This window comes from Mustela nigripes, chromosome 13, assembly GCF_022355385.1.
Source record: "Mustela nigripes isolate SB6536 chromosome 13, MUSNIG.SB6536, whole genome shotgun sequence".
NCBI classification, from domain to species: Eukaryota; Metazoa; Chordata; class Mammalia; order Carnivora; family Mustelidae; genus Mustela; species Mustela nigripes.
Window position 1 is genome coordinate 65,770,089 of NC_081569.1, and position 21,231 is coordinate 65,791,319.

The 21,231-nt window shown below is 36.6% G+C and overlaps 1 long non-coding RNA gene across 1 annotated transcript in view; it reads left to right on the forward strand.

The window, feature by feature from the left end:
• Positions 1-10,102, forward strand: part of LOC131998942 (uncharacterized) — a 194,605-nt gene extending 184,503 nt beyond the window's left edge. Inside the window, exon 3 of the long non-coding RNA XR_009398951.1 lies at positions 10,071-10,102. This is a non-coding gene — a long non-coding RNA (uncharacterized LOC131998942). The remainder of the gene's footprint in view (positions 1-10,070) is intronic.
• The last annotated feature ends 11,129 nt before the right edge of the window (positions 10,103-21,231 follow it).

Here is a 21,231-nt window from a genome sequence, read left to right on the forward strand (position 1 = left end):
CTAAGTGTCCTTGATTCTAACTTGGTCTGGAATTTCAGAAGCATTCATTTCTCTTTGTCCCATGGTTAGGCAAAAGAAGATCTATATCCTCAATCCAAACAGGAAGTTACATGAGAAATTCTGAAAATGAGCATTTTAATTTAAGCTCTTAGATTTGGACAATTGCCTGGAAAGATTTTCATTTTTTAAATAATCAGAAGAAAATCTTCAAACATTAGGACATTTTCCTTTCTTTTAAAAAATTGAAGGAAACGATTTCAGGGTGAAGTGGCATCACAGTTAACTATGCCTGAGGAAATTTAAATTCATCAGTGCGTAGACAACATAATTCACCATCTCCTGCTCAGCAAGAGGGACAGGTGCCATTAAGTCTTACAAACTTGGAAGGATAATATTTGTTTCTCTGTAGAGCTGAAATCATTAAAGAACTCATTTTGCCCAATCTTCCCAGATAGAAACATATCCGTTGGTTTGAATGTAGAAATTTCATTTCTTTTGCCCTGATCCCAGGGATTTTTTTTCCTCATTCCCCTCTTTTTTTACTTCTTTTGCTCTTTAAAGTCCAGTACTTCCTTTGAAAATTCTTTCTCACTTCTGAAGTGGCCAAATCCAAAACGTTACTAACAACTAAGTTACTTAGTGTGTTTCTCAAGGACAACCCAGGTATATTGTAAATAAGTGTTAATTGCAATCATTACATCCTTGAGAGAATTTATAGAAAACATTCGTTCACTTATGCTTTGAACTGTGCTAAGCTTTACACTTTAGGATATGAACTTCCTGGCACAAAGTGGGCATTTAATGTTTATTGAATAAGTAACAGTGCCTGCTTCCAAGAAGTGTCATCTAATGTGGGAGGCAGACTTGTACACAAAAAATTATAATACAACATGATGAGCATTCCAGAATAGGTAGGAATACCTACAAGAAGAGCACAAGGAAGCAAGGAACCATGGTTGGGGACATTGAAAAAGACCCTACAGATGTGTTGTATAGGTTAGATTTCAAGGAATGAGCGGGTGTTTATGAGTGAAAAATAAGGTTGGAAGAAGTATGCCTGAGGATGAGTGTGTGTGGAGAGGAGTCCTAACACAGCATTCTAAACAAGAGGAACAACAGTGCAAAGGCACGTAGGACCAAGCAACATGGTCAGATCTGGAAATGGTTTACTGTAACTGGGATCCAGAAAGTGTCCAGGTGAGGGACTAACAGAGAACTGAGAAGAAAAATAACCAGGTATTAAAATGTGCCACCTTCATCGTAGAGTTTAAGCTTTGCCATGGGATTCAGATAGTGGTTGAGTAAGAGACAAATGTCACATTTAAAAAAAAAAAAAAAGATAATTCTGCTAGTGAGGTGGGGGTAGATAGGTTGAAGAGAATCCATAGGCAGAACAGAGGCAACTAGGAGGCCATTGCCCAGTCCAGGATAGCTAATAGGACCTGAACCAGACCTTTGACAGAAGAACTCAGAGGAGGAGTCTGGTTTGGACAGTGTTTCCTGAGGAAAAGAGCATGGGCATTGTGACTGAACACATGTGGCAGCAAGTCATTTGGGTTGATATGTAAAAGAGAATCCTCTGAGGGTATAGTGAGGGAAGCATCAGAAGACAAGGGATCCTGGAAGGCCCCTTGGACATAATCTTCATTCCAGCCTTGGACCAACTACCTCTAGACCACTGGTTCTGAAAGTTTAGTATCAGAATCACCCAAAGTGCTTGGCAAGGGGAGAGTCTTTAAATAAAAAAAAAAAAAAATTGCCTCTCTAGCAAGTTCCCAGATGATACTGATGCTCCTTCCCTGGGGCTGCACTTTGAGAACCACTGACCATGACGATGTAATTATACATACCAGGGGAAAATAGAACTTATCTTGTTTAAGCCACTGTTCTTTTGGTGTCCTTACACATAGCTGAACTTTTCAAAATTGTCAGGAATAAAGCCGACTTGAAAGATACAGCTTGCCCTGATGGGGGTAGGAGGACTCCATTTCCCTTATAAAGACCTACTCTCCTCCTGGGCTTGATTCTGGACTGGCTTTGTGACCTGCCACCTGCAGTGTTGACTCCCTTCCAATTCTCTTAATTCATATTTCTTGAGTGTAGGTCAAAGATTCCTCCAAAGTTACCATTAGGGAGTGGGAGAATGGTGGGCCGGTTAACTATAGCTGGCATTTCAGGATGTAGTTCTGATTTAGGGAAAAATCATAGAATACTTTTTGAGAGAGTGATATGCAGAACACCAGGTTTGGAGAATGTTAAAGGGTCCCGATATGCAAAAAATACCTTCTGAGGTAAATAAATTTTTTGAATGATGGATAAAATAAAGATAACATTTTGCCTTATTTTAGAAGAACTCTGGGTGTGCCTTTGGGGCACTGTCAGTTAAGCATCAGACTCTTGGTTTCAGGCCAGGTTGTAATCTCAGGTTGTGATCTCAGGGTCATGAGATCAAGCCCCATGTTGGGCTCCATGCTCAGACAAGGTCTGCTTAAAACCCTCTCTCTCCCTCTGACTCTCCCCACTGCATACTCTTGTGCATGAACTCTCTCTCAAAATATATAAACAAATATTTTAAAAAGAGAGAACTCTAAATCTGTAATATTTCACTAAGAATTTCTGAAAGGGGATTATACTGTGAAGCACCCACCACCTATACCACATCCTTTTGGTCTAAAACCAGGAAATCCTTTATTTAGAAGCATATCAGGGCAGGAGGGTCGTATCAAATATACCTAGGGAAATGCTGTCCTTAAGTTCTTTGTAGGAAAACTCCCCCCCAAAATAGTTCATAGATTGCTGTTGGTCAGTGACCGAGTTATTTTGAATCTAGAGCAACATGGAACCATAAGGGAAATAAAGTATTTTACAAAGTTTTTTTTAACAATTGAAGAGTGGTCTTTATTTTGAAATTATGTGCTTCCTATGCTTTTAGTGTTAAAATTTTCCTTTTTAGTCAGATGGTAGTGATAGGAGAGATGATCATCTTTCAAATAATTTTATATATGTTTTAAATTAAAAGTTGGCATCTTTATTCTAGTCCTTTTGTTTTAACATAATTATATCATTCTGTTAGTTTCTTATATATCATCTAGTCTGAATCTAACATTTATAGATAAAGGAAGTGACATACTGAGGCCAAAACAAAGAAAGTGATTATGTTTATTATTATTTATGCAATCTATATGTATCAGAAAGGGTCACTCCACACTCAGGAACTTCATGGCAGGTCTATGGACATGTCAATGCCTTTCATAACATTAATTAAAATAGGAAGTTGAAGGGCTTGTGTTGTCACAAGCAAAGCATGAAGTGTGTCATGAATTGATGGAAAATTAGAACCAGCAGCATGCCATGTGTCGATTTCAGTATTTTGGTTCTAAGCGAATCCAAGACAGTACATGATTGATTATGATTAATTGTATTTACTTACATAGGTCTTTTTATGGATATTTCCATTTAAACTGAGAAGGGGTAAAAATTAAGCAGGTACCTGGGAATTATCTAAGATCACAACTAAAATTTTCCATTAATATTTCACATCACCCCATTTATAAAATAATCGTAAAGCTAGTTAATCTCTCTACATAAAAGCTTCTTCACCTGAAAAAAAATGAAAAGACTGGGAAAATTATTTTCTGAAGGCCTTCCAACTGTAAACTTCAAGGATTCTATGACTTATCTGGAGGTATACAATGAATAAGGTCCCCATTAATATTCAGCCTAATGAATTTTCTGAAACTGAAGACACCTGTGTAACCAACAACTTCGAAGTTCCCTCATCTATGCTGCCTTCTAGATATCCCCTCCCACCACCCAGGTAACCACTGTTTTGACTCTAACACTGTATATTATCTTTTGTTTTTATACTTTAAATAGTCACTTTGTATATCTTAGTTCAGTAAATCATTTTTTTATTGAAGTATAATTGACTTATAATGTTATATTAGTTTCGGATGTACAACATATTGATTCAGTAATTCTGTACATTACTCAGTGCTTTACCATGATAAATGTAGTCACCATTACCATACAATGTTATTACAATATTATTGACTATATTCCCTATGCTGTACTTTTCATCTCTGTGACTTGTTTGTTTTTATAACTGGGAGTTTATACTTCTTTATCTATTTCACCCATCCCTCACACTCTTCCTCTGTCAACCACCAGTTTGTTCACTGTAGTTAAGAGTCTATTTGCTTTTTGTGTGTGTTTATTTTGTTTTTTAGATTCCACATATAAGTGATATCATTTGATATTTGTCTTTCTATATCTGAATTACTTCACTTAGTGTAATACCCTCTAGGTTGTCACAAATGGCAAGATCTCATTCCTTTTTATGGCCAGTATTCCATTGTATATCTATACCACATTTTCCTTATCCATTGATCTATCGATGGGCATTTGAGTTGCTTCCATATCTTGGCTATTGTAAATAATGATGCAATAAACATACAAGTGCATATCTTTTTAAAACAATGTTACTGTTTTCTTTGGATATATGTCCCATAGCAGAATTACTGGGTCATGTGGTGTTTCAATTTTTAGTATTTTGAAGAACCTCATTTTCCATTGTAATTGCACCATTTCCCATCAACAGTTCACAAGTGTGCTCTTTCCTCCACATCCTCACCAATACTTGCCAATACTTGTTATTTCTTTCTTTTTTTTTTTTTTTTTTGACACTATCCATTCTGACTGGTGTGAGCTGATATCTCATTATGGTTTTGATTTGCATTTCCCTGATGGTTAGTGATGCTGAGCATCTTTTCATGTGTCTGTTGACCATCTGAATGTTTTCTTTGGACAAATTTCTAATCAGGTTGTCTGCCTATTTTTTTAATTGCATAGCTTAGGGATTTTTTGGTGTTGAGTGGGGGAGGTGTATAAATTCTTTATATATTTTGGGTATTAACCCCTTATCAGATGTATCATTTGCAAATATCTTCTCCCATTTACTTAGTTGCCTTTTGTTTTATTTATTGTTTCCTTAACTATGCAAAAGCTTTTTATTTTGGTATAATCCCAATAGTTTATTTTGCTTTTGTTTTCCTTAACCAAGGAGACTATCCATAAATATGTTGCTAAGGCCAATGTCCACGAGTTACTGCCTATGGTTTCAGATCTCACATTTAGGTCTTTGATCTATTTATTTTTGTGTATGGTATAAGAAAATAGTCCCTTTTCATTCTTTTGCATGAGTTCTCCAGTTTTTTCAACACCAGTTATTGAAAATGCTCTTTTCCCCATCACATATTTATGCCTCCTTTGTTGTAATTTAATTGACCATATGGTGTGGATTTATTTCTGGGCTTTCTATCTCATTCCATTATCTATGTGTCTATATCCATGCCAGTACCATACTGTTTTAATTAATGTAGCTTTGTAGTATATCTTTAAATCTGGGCCTTGTGATACCTCCTTCTTTGTTTTTCTTTATCAAGATTGCTTTGGCTATTAAAGGTCTTTTGTGGTTCCATAGAATTTTAGAATTAATTTTTGGAATTAATTGTTCAAGTTTTGTGAAAAATGCCAGTCTTATTTTGATACGGATTTCATTGAATCTGTAGATTGTTTTGGATAGTATAGGCATATTAACAACACTGTTCTTCCAATCCATGAGCACAGTATGTCCTTCTGTTTATTTATGTTGTTTTGAATTTATTTCATCCATATTTTATAGTTTTCAGAATACAGATCTTTTACCTCCTTGATTAAATTTATTCCTTGGTACTTTATTCTTTTTGGTGCATGAGATTGCTTTCTTGATTTCTTTTTCTCCTACTGTATAGAAATGTAACAAATTTCTATATATTAATTTTGTATCCTACAACTTTACTGAATTTATTTATCAGTTCTAGTGGTTTTTGGGTTGTGTCTTTAGGATTTTCTGTATATAGTATCATGTCTTCTGCTAGTAGTGATGATTACTTTCTCCTTTTGATGCTACAGATTTTGATCTTTTGATCTTTTTTTTTTTTTTTTTTGTCTAATTGGTATAGCTAGTACTATCTTGAATAAAAGTGGTGAGACTGGACATCCTTGTCTCATTCCTGATCTTAGAGGATATGTTTTCAGTAGGTATAATGTCTGTTGTGGGTTTTTCATATATGGCTTTTATTTTCTTAAGCTGTGTTCCTTCTAAACCCATTTTGTTGTGAGTTTTTATCATGAATGGGTGTTGCATTTTGTCAAATGATCTATTGAAATGGTCATATTGTTTTTATCTTTCCTTGGGGTGAATTATTTTTGTTAATGTATTGAATTCAGTTTTTGCTTATATTTTTTGAGGATTTTTGCTTCTCTGTTCTTCAGAAATATCAACCTGTAGTTTTCTTTTTTGTATAGTGTCTTTCTCTGGTTTTGGTGTCAGGATAATGCTTGTAGAATGAATTTGGATGTTTTCTTTCCCTTTCTATTTTTTGAATAGTTTGAGAGAATAGGTGTTAACTCTTCTTTAAATGTTCAGTAGAATTCACCTGTGAAGGCATCTGGTCCTAGACTTTGGTTCATTGAGAATTTTTTGATTGCCTGCCAATTCATTGCTAGTAAAGGGTCTGTTCAAATTTCCTATTTCTTCCTGATTCAGTTTTGGAAAATTGCATGTGTCTAGAATTTATCCATTTCTTCTAGCTTGTCCAGCTTGTTGGTACATAATTTTTTCATAATATTGATATTTATAATGTTTTGTATTTCTGTGGTGTCAGTTGTTATAGCTCATCCTCCATTTCTGATTTTGAGTCCTCTCTCTTTTTTTTCCTTGATATGTCTAGCTAAAGTTTTCTCAGTTGGTTTATTTATTTATTTTTTTAAAAAACCAGCTCTTGGTTTCATTGATCTTTTCTGTTATTTTTGTAGTCTCTTTCATTTATTTCTTCTCTAAGTTTTATTATTTCTTTCCTTCTGCTATCTTTGGGCTTTGTTTGTTCTTTTTCTAGCTCCTTTAAGTGCAAAGTTAGGTTATTTGAGATTTCTCTTGTTTCCTGAAGTAGGCCTGTATGCCTATGAACTTTCCTCTTATAACTGCTTTTGCTACATCCTGAAGATTTTAGACCCTTTTGTTTTCATTTTCTTTTGTCTTTGTGTATTTTTTTAATTCCCTCTTCAATTTCTTTGCTTAGTAGCATATTGTTTGACTTCCATGTGTTTGTGTCTTTTCTAGTTTTTTTCTTGTAATTGATTTCAAGTTTCATACCATCATGTTCAGAAAAGATGCTTAATATGATTTCAGTCTTCTTAAATTTATTGAGACTTGTTTTGCAGCATAATATGTGGTGTATCCTGGAGAATGTTTCATGTGTACTTGAAAAGAATGTATATTTGGTTGTTTTTGGATGGAATGTTTTGTATCTATCTATTAGGGCCATTTAGTTTAATGTGGCTTTTAAAACCACTGTTTCCTTGTTGATCTAACCACTGATGTAAGTGAGGTGTTAAAATCCCCTACTATTGTATTACTGTCAATTTCCCTCTCTTTGTCTGGTAACATTTTCTTTGTGTATTTAGGTGCTCCTATGTTGGATGTGTAGATATTTACAATTGTTATATCCTCTTGTTGGACTAATCTCTCTATATTATGTAATGCCCTTTTCTGCCTCTCTTTACATGTTTTAAAGTCTACCCCATTTAAAAAAAAAAAAATCTACCCTAGCTTTTTTTTTCTTCAATTTGCATGATGTATGTTTCATCCCTTCACTTTCAGTCGGTATGTGCCTTTAGGTCTGAAGTAAGTCTCTTGAAGACAGCATATAGATGGGTCTTATTTTTGTTTTTGTTTTTTATCCATTCAGTCAGCTTGCCTTTTGATTGGAGCATTTATTCCATTTACATTTAAAGTAGTTATTGATAAGTATGTACTTACTACCATTTTTAAATTGTCTGGTTGTTTTTGTAGTTTCTGTTCCATTTTCTTCTCTTGTTCTCTTCATTTGTGGTTTGATGGCTTTCTTTAGTATTATGCTTGGATTCCTTTCTCTTTATTTTATGTGTATCTATTATAGGCTATAATAGATATAGGACCATTAGGATCCTTTATGACATCTTATGTATATAGCAATATATAGTAAATTGATGGTCACAAGTTCAAACACATTCTAAAAGTACTAAATTTTTACTCTCTGGGTATCAGTTTAATATACCTTATCCATCCAAGGCTTTGGCACTTGCTGCAGCCAATGATCACTTTTCATATCTAAGTCTGTATTTCTCAAAATGGCCACCCAGTCATAGGTGCCTGGAAAGGTTATTGAAAATGAACATTCCTGGGCACTGACCCTTGAGTCTTTCAGATTAAGTTGAGCTGAAGTGGAACTCAGGAATCTGCATTTTTAAGAAGCACCCCAAGGAATCTGCATGCACACTTAAGTTTAAAAATCACTTCTCCTAAGTATAAATTATTGTGCTGGGGGCATGGTACTTCCAGATTCCCAAACAATAAATGGTAGAAGAGGGTCAGAGATAAGATCGGGGCATAAGAGAATTAATATTATACAGGTTCACTCACTTTGTTTTAGCCAGTGGCAAGGAGTTACCTGCTTCTCTTTCACCTCTTGTCTTTTCTGAAAGGTCAACAAACTTTCCGCTTAAAGAATCCTCTTCTTAAAATTAGTTTCAAAGTCAATGTGGAAGGGCGATGGTGGTGGAGGGAAAGGGAAGTAATAGAGGTTGTGGATTTATAGGAAAAATAATTGCCTTTATTTTTTTTCTCAAAATGTATATGGAGTTTGGGGAAAATAAGGTGATTCTGATGTTTACTATATTAACTCTCCAGATGAATTGGACTTTTTAGTGTAAGTACCTTTCCAGCTAAGAAGGAAAGCCAGTGTTCAATACAACTTAAAACACATTCATTAGATTTTTAAATATATTTAAGAGTTTTGATATGCTTTCCAAATTTGCTTTTTCTATTTTCTTCCATTTTTGAATCTCACTGTATTCTGGAATGTTGATTTTCTTTTTCTTTTTAAAATCCAGTCTACTTTTGTATACAAAATACTGTTTTGGCCCTAAGGCTAAGAATGTTCTAGGTGAACTAATCAATCAATTTTTGCCCATTAAGAAGTAGCACTAAAATAAAAAGAATGCTAACCTTTAGATGGATTTGGTAGCAGTTTGTTAAATAGGTTTTGTTGTTGTTTTGGGGGGATTTTTTTTTTTTTTTAAATGGCAAAACAGCAAGAAGAAAAGCAATCTTACACCTTAAAGGGAGGGAAAGTTCCCAGGTCCCAGGGAAGTATGTGACATTTGAGGAAAACTTTTTCAAATCTCGAAGTATTGATCAACCATAGCATCACTTGGTGGTGGTGGTGTTATTTTAAATTAAGTTTTTCCTCGCCCAAGTTAGAAGGTATGCATATTTAAAATGTAAAATAAATGCTTCTGCAAAGGAAACTAGGAACATGGCATGCTGTTCAGCTTAACTGAACACCTAACTCAGCAACAGCTTTTGCACAGTGCTGTTCAAAATACCTTCCTTCAATTTTGAGACTCCGAGGCTTATAGAATTGATAGGGTAACTGATTTATTTTGTAGGATGTGAAGCTTCCAACTTGTTATTTCTAAGTTTGGGGTGTTATATGACTGAACCTGTTGATAATGTGTGCTCTTCCAGCCCAGCTGTTAGATTAGAGCAGTTCATGAAGAAAAATGAGATACGATGTTGCATTTCATGAAACAGGGTGTTTCGGCACAAAGAGAAAATTTTCTTCACTGTGGAGAGAGATAAAAAAAGACGTAGTGGTTCAGAGATCTTCAAGATGTTGAAAGTTAAAGTAAATAATAAAGTTTTACAACTACAGTGTCTTGACAACCACAGTATTTTTATTCCAGTCTATTGATGGATGCTTTTCCTTGGCCGAACATATTCCTAATTTAATAGTGGAATTAAATAGAGCAACTGGGTTCAGGTTAGAACCCAACTTGGCTTAAACCATTCTATTCCTTCAAGCAAGAGAAAATGAAATGTGGATTTTCTAAATTAGTAGACATACCATAGCTAGTTCAATGCAGTATCATGGTGGCAAAAGTGAGAAGTAATAGAAAATTAATCCATTTCTCTTTGCTTTTTTCAGATTTTGGCCACACAAGCCAACCTTCTCCAAGGTAAGCAACATTATACTCTTCTCTGATTTGTTGGAAAAACCCAGCATAATGTTATTGGCTTTGGGTATATTTTAACGGTATGGTGTTTCAAAGTTGTGAGTGTGACATTCAAATGGTGCCTAAAATTATTTTTTTGTTGGTGGTGTTAGTGATGAAAGCACCCTACAGATATGATTTGATGGCTCGACCAAGCAGTGGACCAGAGGGAGGGAGGCAGACAGAGAGAGGGAGAGAGAATGGGGGCACAGAGAGAGTCTCTCTCTCTTTTTTTGCTTGATTAGCTCTTTTATGAAATAGCAGACTCTTGGTTTCTGATATGCAGAGACAGAAGGTTTCTTTCTGAGCAGCAGCTGTGGCGGGGCTTGCACCTCTCCTAGAGCCTACTTTGGAGAAATTAAAAGCAGAGTGCCCCTCAGCATGGCCCCAGCTCTTTAACTCAGCCGAGGCCTTCCTGTCCAGGTCCAGCAGGACAGCATTAGCCAAGTCGTTTAACTTTCTAGGAGTATCTGTCCAAAGTAGCAATTGAGGATGCGTTAATCTTATTAAAGAACACAATAGGAATCCTTTTTTTTAATTTCATTAGGAAATCAGGATGCATTTGATGTGCACCATCTGGTTTGTGAATACAGGAATAAGTTTTTCAAAAGGGCACATTTCCAAATTCTATGTTTCATATGCTTCAGAAGGAAAAACCCATAAGCAGCTCTATTTTTAATGAGAGCAATGCTAAAGTTAATAAGATTGGGGTGGATTTCCAGTATGTGCCATTTCTCCTAAACTACATGTGTTTGCAGTACGTTTGGCAGACTTGTCCTGTTTCGAGGCTGGGCTTCCAATTGAAAAATTTTAAAGTTCTCCATGTGTTAATTGGAAAATAGGAGAGAGGCATTATTGTAGTAAGCAGCTGGCTCCTTAGGTATTAATTATAGCTCCATCTATCATAAAGAGTAGTATTTTAAAATTACCTCCTGTTATTTATTACGTTAGTTTTAGGAACTGTAACTTTTCAAATCATACCAAAAAATCAAGTTAAACATTACTAGTGGTACTGTATTTTTTTAAATGTCTTTTAAGATGCAGTCATTGTTTATAAATAGAAAGTAGTAACAAAACAGTGAGAAAATACAGTTTACTATTGGTACTCTATGTCTTGTCCTTAAAATATGCTTTTAATCCAAGTAAAAATATAGTTCTGGAACCTAGCCATTTCATTCTACATTCTAGCTCATACAGGAACATCTTTGGATCAGAAAAGCTGCTTTAGAGGACTAATTCCTTCAGCTTCCGACATAATTTTTGAAATTCTATATAGTAACAAACATGATTTGTGAAGCAATGTGATGCTCTCCTTAACCTCTCAGTAATTGGAGGCATCTTCTGTATGTATTCCACAAGTCCGGCTCAGGCTGATGAAGGAAGCATAATTACATTACAGGCAATCTCATCTAAGGTAATTACAATTGTCGCCATCAATCCAATTAAAGAGGATAACCAGCTCTACTGAGTCAGAGGCATAAACCTTTCCAACTAAGTCCAGGCTTTGGGATACGGGCATGATTGAGGATTTTGAGAATTTTCATTTGCCAAAATACTGTTGCTTATTAAAATAGATAACAATGTTGAGAGCAAGGGGGTATGGGCAGAAATTGCATATCAGTAGAGTTGTGCTTTTTTTTTTTCATCTGCTAATAACTTTCTTATTTGTAAGCACAGAAATCAGAATAGATTCCCAACACCAAAGCTCCAGGCCACCCAAAATATTTATGAAAAGATTAACACAGCATCACAACACTGTAACAGTTCACTGTATACTTCCGGTTTCTTATCCTAAATCGGCTCTCCATTCAGTTGTTCCTTTGGAGACCTTCTGTCTTTTCCACTTAGAGATACAGTACACCATCTCCTGAACTCCATCTCTGTCTTTGTACTGTATGGGAGAAACTGCCTTGAGTAACACCCCCCTGAAGCTCTCACGGTTTTATCCGGGGTCAGTGTGCATCGCCATGTCAAATATTGCTAAGAATTACAGAAGCGTAATGGCAAAAGGATATGATGCCCTTCTTAAAGACTTCACCTCCATCTGCGTGGTCCAGACCAGCATATAAACTTTAGATATAGAACCCAGAGACTAGGAAATGAGAATGATGTCACTCACTGTGACTATGGTTTAGAAGGGGGCCAAGAGAGATTGTATATGTCTACTTTGGATGATATATTACATGAAGATAGTGGTGTTTTCTTTGTTTATTCAGTTTGAAAAGATGTAGGAGATAAATATCTTAGTCACAGGGCAGGAGGGGAGAATTTACCATCTAAGATCAATGGTTCCCTTGATCACCACTTGGCATTCTTTCAGTGTTTCACACCCTGGCTTTTCTATTTTATATGCAGAACCATCCACCTACTTGATCATTTCCTTCTCATATATTTTCAAGCTCTCCCATGGCCACCCGTGCTCCATGTCACTCTTAGATGCCTCTTTCCTTTGTTGATGTTGAGAATTCCAACCTGCTTTAGAACTTACCTCCAGGGAACCAGTTCCCCATGGAAGTGGAAGAGGGGCCAGAGAAAGGACTAGGTAGGAAGAGAGCTGGGCTCAGCTTTCTGTTTCTCTGCTAACCAGATCGAAGACACTGAACAAGCCACCAAAGCTAGCAGAGTCCCAGTTTCCTCATCTGTTAACATCTGTTCTGCAACCTCGTGGTAAAGAGTATCTCAAATGAAATTATAAATGTGAGAAAAGTCACATTACATGTGTAATGTAATGTGTAATGTCACATTCATTACATATACATACAAATGTGAGGGATTATATATACATATGTTTAGTATTATTAAGCCTACTCCACTTTGGTCATTTCTTTCTGTTGATTCCTTCAGCCCCTGCAATTTAAATGATACTTCCTAAAATGCCGTACTTCTATTCCTTGGTTAGTTGTTTCTACACTCCCTGTTTCCCATTGAGTGTTTAAGAAACCCGAAGGCTGGCACCATGTTGCTTACTTCTTTTCTGTTTTTCTTAACATTTAATTTGTTCTCTGACTGCCTGCCCTAGGATGATATGTTGAGATATTGTGCAGTGTTTGTTCTCCCCTTGGTTTTCCTCCCACCACTGCAAGTACGTGGCCCAGCTTGGGTCTGAAGGAAACATGCTGTGGTATCAGACAATAAGCATGTAAAGGGCCAGGGTAGGAACTAAAGGCCAGAAGCCCTCTCCATTGCTTTGACAATAACTAAAACCATGGTCAGATGCTGAAGGATGGAGAGGAGGAGGCTTCAGTAATAACCGAGGTTAGATTTCTCATCTGTCTTATAACAGATATCAGGAACCAAATTAACTTAATTTTTTAAAAAATATTTTATTTGTTTATTTGAGAGAGAGACAGTGGGAAAGAGAATGAGATCACAAGCAGTGAGGGAAGGGGAAAGGGAGAAGCAGACTCCCCACTGAGCCGGGAACCCAATGAGGGACTCAGTCCCAGGACCCTGGGATCATGACCTGAGCTGAAGACAGACATTTAACCAACTGAGCCACCCAGGTACCCCAAATTAATTTTATTTTTAACCGATGAAGAAATGAGAGATTTTGTGCATATATAAGTTTTTGCACTAAAGTTTTACATAAAAAAATGATCAAGATATAATTGTTATTACAGAATGTAATTCCTAAAAAGATTCTAGAACCTGTTCAGTCACATAAAAATAAAGCCTTGAAAGAACAATAGAGCCTAGAAGATCTTGAACTACTTAACTTCTTAGGAGTAGAGGGGATGGTATCCCCTCACCCACTGTATTCTGTTGGTTACACCGACCAACTCTGATGCAGTGCAGCAGGGAACTACACAAGGTCACCAATAACAAGAAACAGACTATACTGGAGGCTGACTTCATATCTACCTTGATTTTGCCTCCTTTATCTATAAGTATTTCAAGGAAAACTGGTGTCCTCAGGATGGTGGTCTGAAGATGATCAAGAATGCGATTTCTTGGTTAGATGATGATATGGTATCCATTTATTTTACTAACCTTTTCCTGGCCATTGAGCGTGTGAGCTATTGAAACAAAAGCCTACTGGTGATCCTCACTGGAATCCTCAAGGCCCAACCATGAGCCAACTCAAGTTCTAAAGGTAGATTCTGGCAATGGGAATTTCGATCACTAAGCACAAATTGTGGGATCTAGACTCTGGTACTATTCTTGCTACTGCATTGTAGTTTCCCCATCTCTAAAATCTAAGAGTCAAGGGAAATTATCTATGTTGTACCATCTGGTGCTATCATGTATAAAATTCTAAGATTCAAAATTCTTTAAATCAAATGATAAGGATCACATCAGATGTTCTTGGTAGAGATGAGGTCAAGGGTCTTAGGATATATTTAGTTGACTTGGGGAGAGTAAAGCTTTCTTTTTCTTTTTTTTTAAAGTACATAAAATCATCAATGTTTCCTTCACTCAGTACCACATCTTGTAATTGACTCTCAAGAGGGCGTTTCCAGAATGCCATTTTGGACTTAACTGGTGTGGATAGATCACAGATCAACAAATTAACAAACAAACACAGATGGTCAAACAAACAGCCTTATAAATTTCCCACTCTCTCAATTTATAGTTCTAGAACCCGAGACCCATAAAGGTTAAGATATTGTCCTAAGGTGACAAAGCAAGTTTGTGGCCGCAGATTGCAATAGGGCATGCCTGAATCCTTGTCCTCTTCTACACATCGACTATACCAAGCTGTTGGAGTATTTTTTCTCTATTTACTATAAGTAAATATATGCTTATCTTTTATTTAAACAAACACACATGTCAAGAAGTAGAGAATTATTGGTTTCAATGGGACAGTGCCAATGTGTTTAAGAAAATGTATTCATGGGGCGCCTGGGTGGCTCAGTGGGTTAAGCCACTGCCTTCGGCTCAGGTCATGATCTCAGGGTCCTGGGATCGAGTCCCACATCGGGATCTCTGCTCAGCAGGGAGCCTGCTTCCTCCTCTCTCTCTCTCTCTCTCTGCCTGCCTCTCTGCCTCCTTGTGATCTCTGCCTCTCAAATAAATAAATAAATTAAAAAAATTTTAAAAAAAGAAAATGTATTCATTAAACAAACAAACAAAAAAAGATACTTTCAGGGACTAGCACAGTCTCAATTACAATATAATTCCCTATTTTGTGACTCTTACAAGTGAGAAATCCTGTTCTTACATGAAGAAGCGTCTTTGGAGAACCATGCGGTATGGGTTTGTATGGACCTATTTATCTTGACACATTTGGTATTGATGAAGCACTGGGAGGGGTTCCCTGGCATTTCTCTCAGGCAAGAGTAGCAGGTGGTAGCTGAGTGGTGGTTCTGCAGACAGGCAGGAGGCCTCGGGGGAAGATGTCAGGCTTGTGCTGGGCTTCTGCCAAACATTTCTCTGGTGACTTTGTTTTCCTGTCTCTTCTCTTTGTCCCTTTCTTATCTCTTTTTGGGGCTCTCTGTACTGTCTTTGATATAACTGAGGTCATAATTTGGCCTCAGAGAGTGTACTGTAGTACACTCTCCGTTCTCAGGATTTTTATTTAAAAGTTTTCCAGCTTATGTGTAAACAAAGATTCTGTTCTTTTCACAGTCAAGATAATATTATTATGGAATGGCTCATTTGTGTGCCAAATGGGAGTAGACTTGGATTCTCTGCCATTTCCTTAAAGGGCCATCATGGTAACTTCCCTTTTTAAATGATGTAAAAGAGGTAGAATTCTTTTAATCCATAGATTATCAATTCATAAACTTCTCTTCCTTATGCTCTATCATTAGCAACTCTCTATCCTAGACTAATCTAGATGACCTAGTAATGACCAAGAATTAGATTAATTTTGTGTACTAGGGTTAGTTTTACCTGTAGAGGAATTTTCCCCATAGACTTCACCAAGAATATGAACTCCCTCCCTCCTTCATTCTATTGGAAAGAGAAGACTATTCTTACCATACTTGATTTTCTAGATTTCCATTAAAATTGCAAAGTTATCATCTGTTATCTATAAGGAAAAAGACCACTTTTGCGGTTTTTCTCCATTATTCTCTTCATAATTCCCATAATTTCTGCAATTCTCTTCATTTTCCCACAAATTAAATAGTGGTGTGTCAAAAATACAAGCATCAAATAACCTCCTATGTCTGCACACACACACACAACACACACTCACACACATAAACACACGTGACCTATAAATGTATATTATTTAAAAAGCACAGGTGTATTTAACTCATGAAATATTTTCTCTGGATCTGTATTCAACAAAACATCTCAGTCCCCCTGCCCATACACAAAAGCAACATTTTACTTATCTGATGTATATATTTCTTAACCAGACTGTCAGCACCTTGTTTGTTTCTGGTACAACTAAATGAACATTGGTATGTTGAGTCCCTTTCCTTTAGAATTCTATTGTAATCCCTAGTATTTTCCTAAAGGAAGAAGTATACATTATATGAAAATAATCATAAACACATCTACCTCAGAATTATTACAGAGCACCCTGCTTTTGGTTAGTCTGTATTCATATATTTTATTCCGGTTCACGCTTTTAAAAGAAAAAACTAGGCAAACAGTTAAGGATTTGATGTGTTCCTTCTTTAGCCATTAAACTCACATAAACACTAAAGGCAATAGTTTAAAATTATGTTGTGAGTTTTCTCTGATCTCAGATGTGAAATGTTCAGTAGCCACTCTAGTTCTGCCGACTCAGATTGTGTAACAAAATGAAGAATGGGGCAGCGATTAGATTAGTGAGTTTTACCTTACGCATCTCTATTATCCACACAGTCCATCACATAGAGCTTAATAAATAAAACTTTAAATAAATGAAATAAGCAGGTATAGATGGAGGGATGGTGAGTATACCAGAAAAAACAAAAAACATGTTGACGTATACAGTTTGGGAGTAATTCACTAGCTTATCATTACCCTCATGTCCCTATGTATACAGAGCTCAATATAAAGTACAAATCTGGATTCATCCATTTAGAAACAGAAAACTGAAGCCCTTTTTAGAGCCCATTTTATGAGTTTTTTCCTATTTGAGTATGCATTACCTTGAGCTGCCCCTCTATTGAGGAACAACTCCCTTAAATATTTGAAGGTATGTACGCAGGTCTTAATTGACCCCAAAGGAGAGCTTTGAAATTCATGGCTTCTAAAACTTACTTAAATATAAAATTGAAGTGTTTCTGCCCTAAAATGCCATATGTATATGATATGTAAATTGTAGGACTTAACTAAATTTTACCACCTGCAACCCAATCCACCTGGCTCCATCCCCTACCTCCTCATGCAGAGCTCCAGTAGTCTGTACATTTTCCCCTCCCCAGATCCTCCTGGGAGTTCCCAGATGATGTCTCCCATGTGTCTGGAGCAACCTTCATAGCTTAAGTATTTATTTGAGGCCCCATCAGGGACAACACCCCCCACCAGCAGCCCTCCCTCCTGCCCCTACTGCTTCAAAAGCTCCACTGACCTTTGCAGTACCTACTGGGCTCTGTACATGTACCCCCTTCTGCCTAATGGCCTTGTCTTTATTGGTGGCTTATCTGGTCTGGTCACTATCCTCTGGTGCCTCCTTTGAAAATATCCAGACTATTCCTTAGCCTGCAACAGAGTAAGGAGGATGGATTCTGTGGTTAAAGAAGGGTGCTGAAGAGTGTGGCTTGAATCCCAATGAGTCAAACGGTTTAAGTTCTTTCAAATTTTCCTTCTAGCCCCCACTTTCCGCAGGACTTGACCATGTTTCCAGGTTACTAAGACGGAGACTAATTTGAGTCATAGGTACCATGTCATAGGCAGGCTTCTTGTTCCTCACCAACACCTAAGACTTTTACATGAGTAAAAGCATCTCACCTGAGTCTCTCCTCAGAAGGATGGGTTCTTCCTGAGAAAATACTTAGTGCCACTCCCACCCCCCAATCTACCCCTACTAGACTTCCACTGGACATTGTATAAGTTCAACACACATTCCCACAGTGGCTTCACATTTAACCACACCCCCCACCCTCAGGAAAAACACTGGGTTCCATGTGAGTAAACATTTTTTTTTTTATATCTTCGCTGTTAGTGTGATAAAATTTTGCCAATATGTCTAAACCTTAGCAGCAGAGAGTAACGGGCTAAGGCCCAAGCTACACTCTCACTACAATGTGCATTTATAGTTTTCCCTCTTTTAAATAAATACTTTCTGTAATCTGCTTCCTTCCTAGATATATTATCTTACTAGTTCATAGTACAGTAATTTATTCTTGGTACATTTTTCTTTCCAAACTCTTAATAGAAATACTGTGTGCTGAAATATTAAAGAAGAAATTTTCTCAGAATTTACTTATTTTTTTTTTTTACTGCTGAAGAAAATAGTTAATAAACTATAGAAATGCCTGATATGATTGTTTCCAAGGTAGAGTGCAGAATGCAAGAAAGCAGGACAGGGAAAGGAAATAGATACTCATTTAGCTCACTTCAAAGTGGATTAAGTTATTTAAGGAATGACTTTATGTTATATGGCAGTTAAAAAGATTTTAAGACAGCTAGACATGTTCAGAACATATGTCTTTATGTGACACATGGTAAATGGCACACAGATGATTGAGGTTCAGCCTTCATTCCTAATGTATGTGGCGCCTGAGTGAAAACCCCAACATAATGGAAGCAACAGCAAAGGCACCTGTGCCAAAGTTACACACAATAGATTAGCCTACCACCCCCAACCTTCCTAGCCACACACACACACACACACACACACACACAGAGGAGTGTAGAACTTTGCTTCATACTTTTGAAGATACAATGGCCTTTGCACTTTTCTACATTTCAGCTGCAAAATATCTGGCCTTTTTTTACTTCCTAAATATCTAACAATAAAGAAATGACTCCACAGTGTCGGTGATATATTTTTATGACCGAAAACCCATATGTGTTAAAATGTTTTTTAATAAATTTTTAAAGATGTGGAAAAATAAGCTAAAACATTAAGTGAAAACCCAAAATATAGAACTGTATACACTATATAATGAACATGTGTGTGCATGTTTCTGTGTATGAAGTCCACAACATGTTTATCCTTAGGCTGTTATAATTACAAGGAATTTTTTAAGTATATTTTTCTGTGGGATCCCTATTTTCTATAACAAGCATATATTAACTAAATAAAAGAAAAATGGAGCATTATATAGGAAAACAAATCTTTCAATAGAACAATGTTGATAAAAACCTAAGACACTTAAGATTATTGCAAATGTTACTGTCCTAGAGTGCTAGAAAAAGCATTAGTTTGGGGGCACCTGGGTGGCTCAGTCCGATAAGAGGCTGCCTTCAGCTTGGGTCATGATCCCAGAGTCCAGGGGATTGAGCCCTGTGTCGGGCCCCCTGTTCAGTGGAGAGTCTGATTCTCTCTTTCCCTCTGTGTGCTCTCGTGCTCTCTCTTTCAAATAAACAACAAATCAATCAATCAATCAACCAATCAATCTTTAGAGGAAAAAAAAGCATTAGCTTCTAAGTTCATCCCTTAGGAGTTACTAAGGTGAAAGTTGAGAATGCAACAGAATAGAATATTCTTGAGAGAATGGTATACTGACTACAGATTTTGTAGTAAAACACTATCCTTGATGCCAATCCTGTGGCTGTACCATTTTCCCTTTGCATGTTTGGATTTGTAATAGATTCCTTTAAAGAACTGAAAGTGAATTAACTTGTGGTGACCAAACCTGGGTGCTCATGAAGGCTCACTAAGACAGAAGTTTCTACTAAGGAAATAAGCATTTTTGAGAATAAAATGCATGTACAGTACATGCCTACCTAAACAGAGGAAATTTAATATATTTATTCCTTTGGGGCAAAATTAACACAGTGAATTTCTGCACAGCTGAGTAATGCCTTTAAAAATTGGTATGCTGTAAACGGCTGTTGTCCAAAATGATTCTAGGAGGGCTAAGCTTGTGGATACCTTGTGTTCCTTTTCATGGATATTACTTCTTTTCTCTAGTTTTCTGTCTCTCATATTTTTTTCTCACCATCTCCAGCAGCCTCAAATCCTTCTCATTTGCCCCTTGCACTGTGCCTGGGTTTGGAATCTGTTGGTTAACGGTGTGTCCAAGAGCGAGGGCCTGAGGAGATTTTGTGTGGGTGAAGACCTAGGGGCTTGAACACTTCGACTTTTTGATACTGTTTTGACAAAACAAAGGCCTTTTTGCTTAGTTTTTACTTTTTTGTTTTATTCTAGATAATTGAGATTGACAACTAGTGGCTTCTTTTAACTGATGTAATATCAAACCATTATTCTCTTGCCAACTTGATACAAATCTGGAACTTTCATAACTTCTTTTCTAGATCTTGGAGTTATAAAAATCTCAACAGTATTACATTTTAGAACTGATGTAAATGTGTTTACAAGGAACATAGAATAACGTTTCATGGCAGTAAATTTTGAGTGACCTGGAGCCTAAAATAACAGATTATTTCTTTTTCCATGATTTTTGGAAGAAAGAATGCTGCTGATTATTCTAAAATCTAAGGAACTTTAAAAATGTAGATCTACATAGCAGAGCTGAATAGCTACCAGCATAGCACTGAGAAAGACCTCTCCCCCATGCACATATACTCCTGCAAAACAAGCAGATTTCATCTGAACTCGTTCTGTCCTACCTTGTTGTGGGGGAAGGGGAGGTTTTGAATCTCATTTATTCATTCATTAGAAAATGTTTTAAGCTCCTAGTAATTTCTAGCACTGTTCTAATTAATATGTTATTAATTATTATTATTAATATGTTATTAATTCATCACCAAACATTTATTATGCTTCTGTACCTGTCAGGGACCCCTCCAGGTGTACAGTATACACAGCAGTGACCAAGACAGACAATGTCCCTTCTCCCAAGAGCTTATACTTCTACTGAGGAAAAACAACAGCAAAGAAATGCATTCATAATACAAAAATATTAGTAGTGCTCAGTTTAGGGTGAGATACTGAGATGGGTAACACTTGGCCTTTGCCATCATGGTGCTTACAGAATAAATTGTAAATAAGAAAAATGCTTATACATGCAATATATCAGGACTGTTAGGAGTTCTTTGAGCTTTTTTTTTTTCTTCTTCTTTTGAAGGTTAATGTTTGGG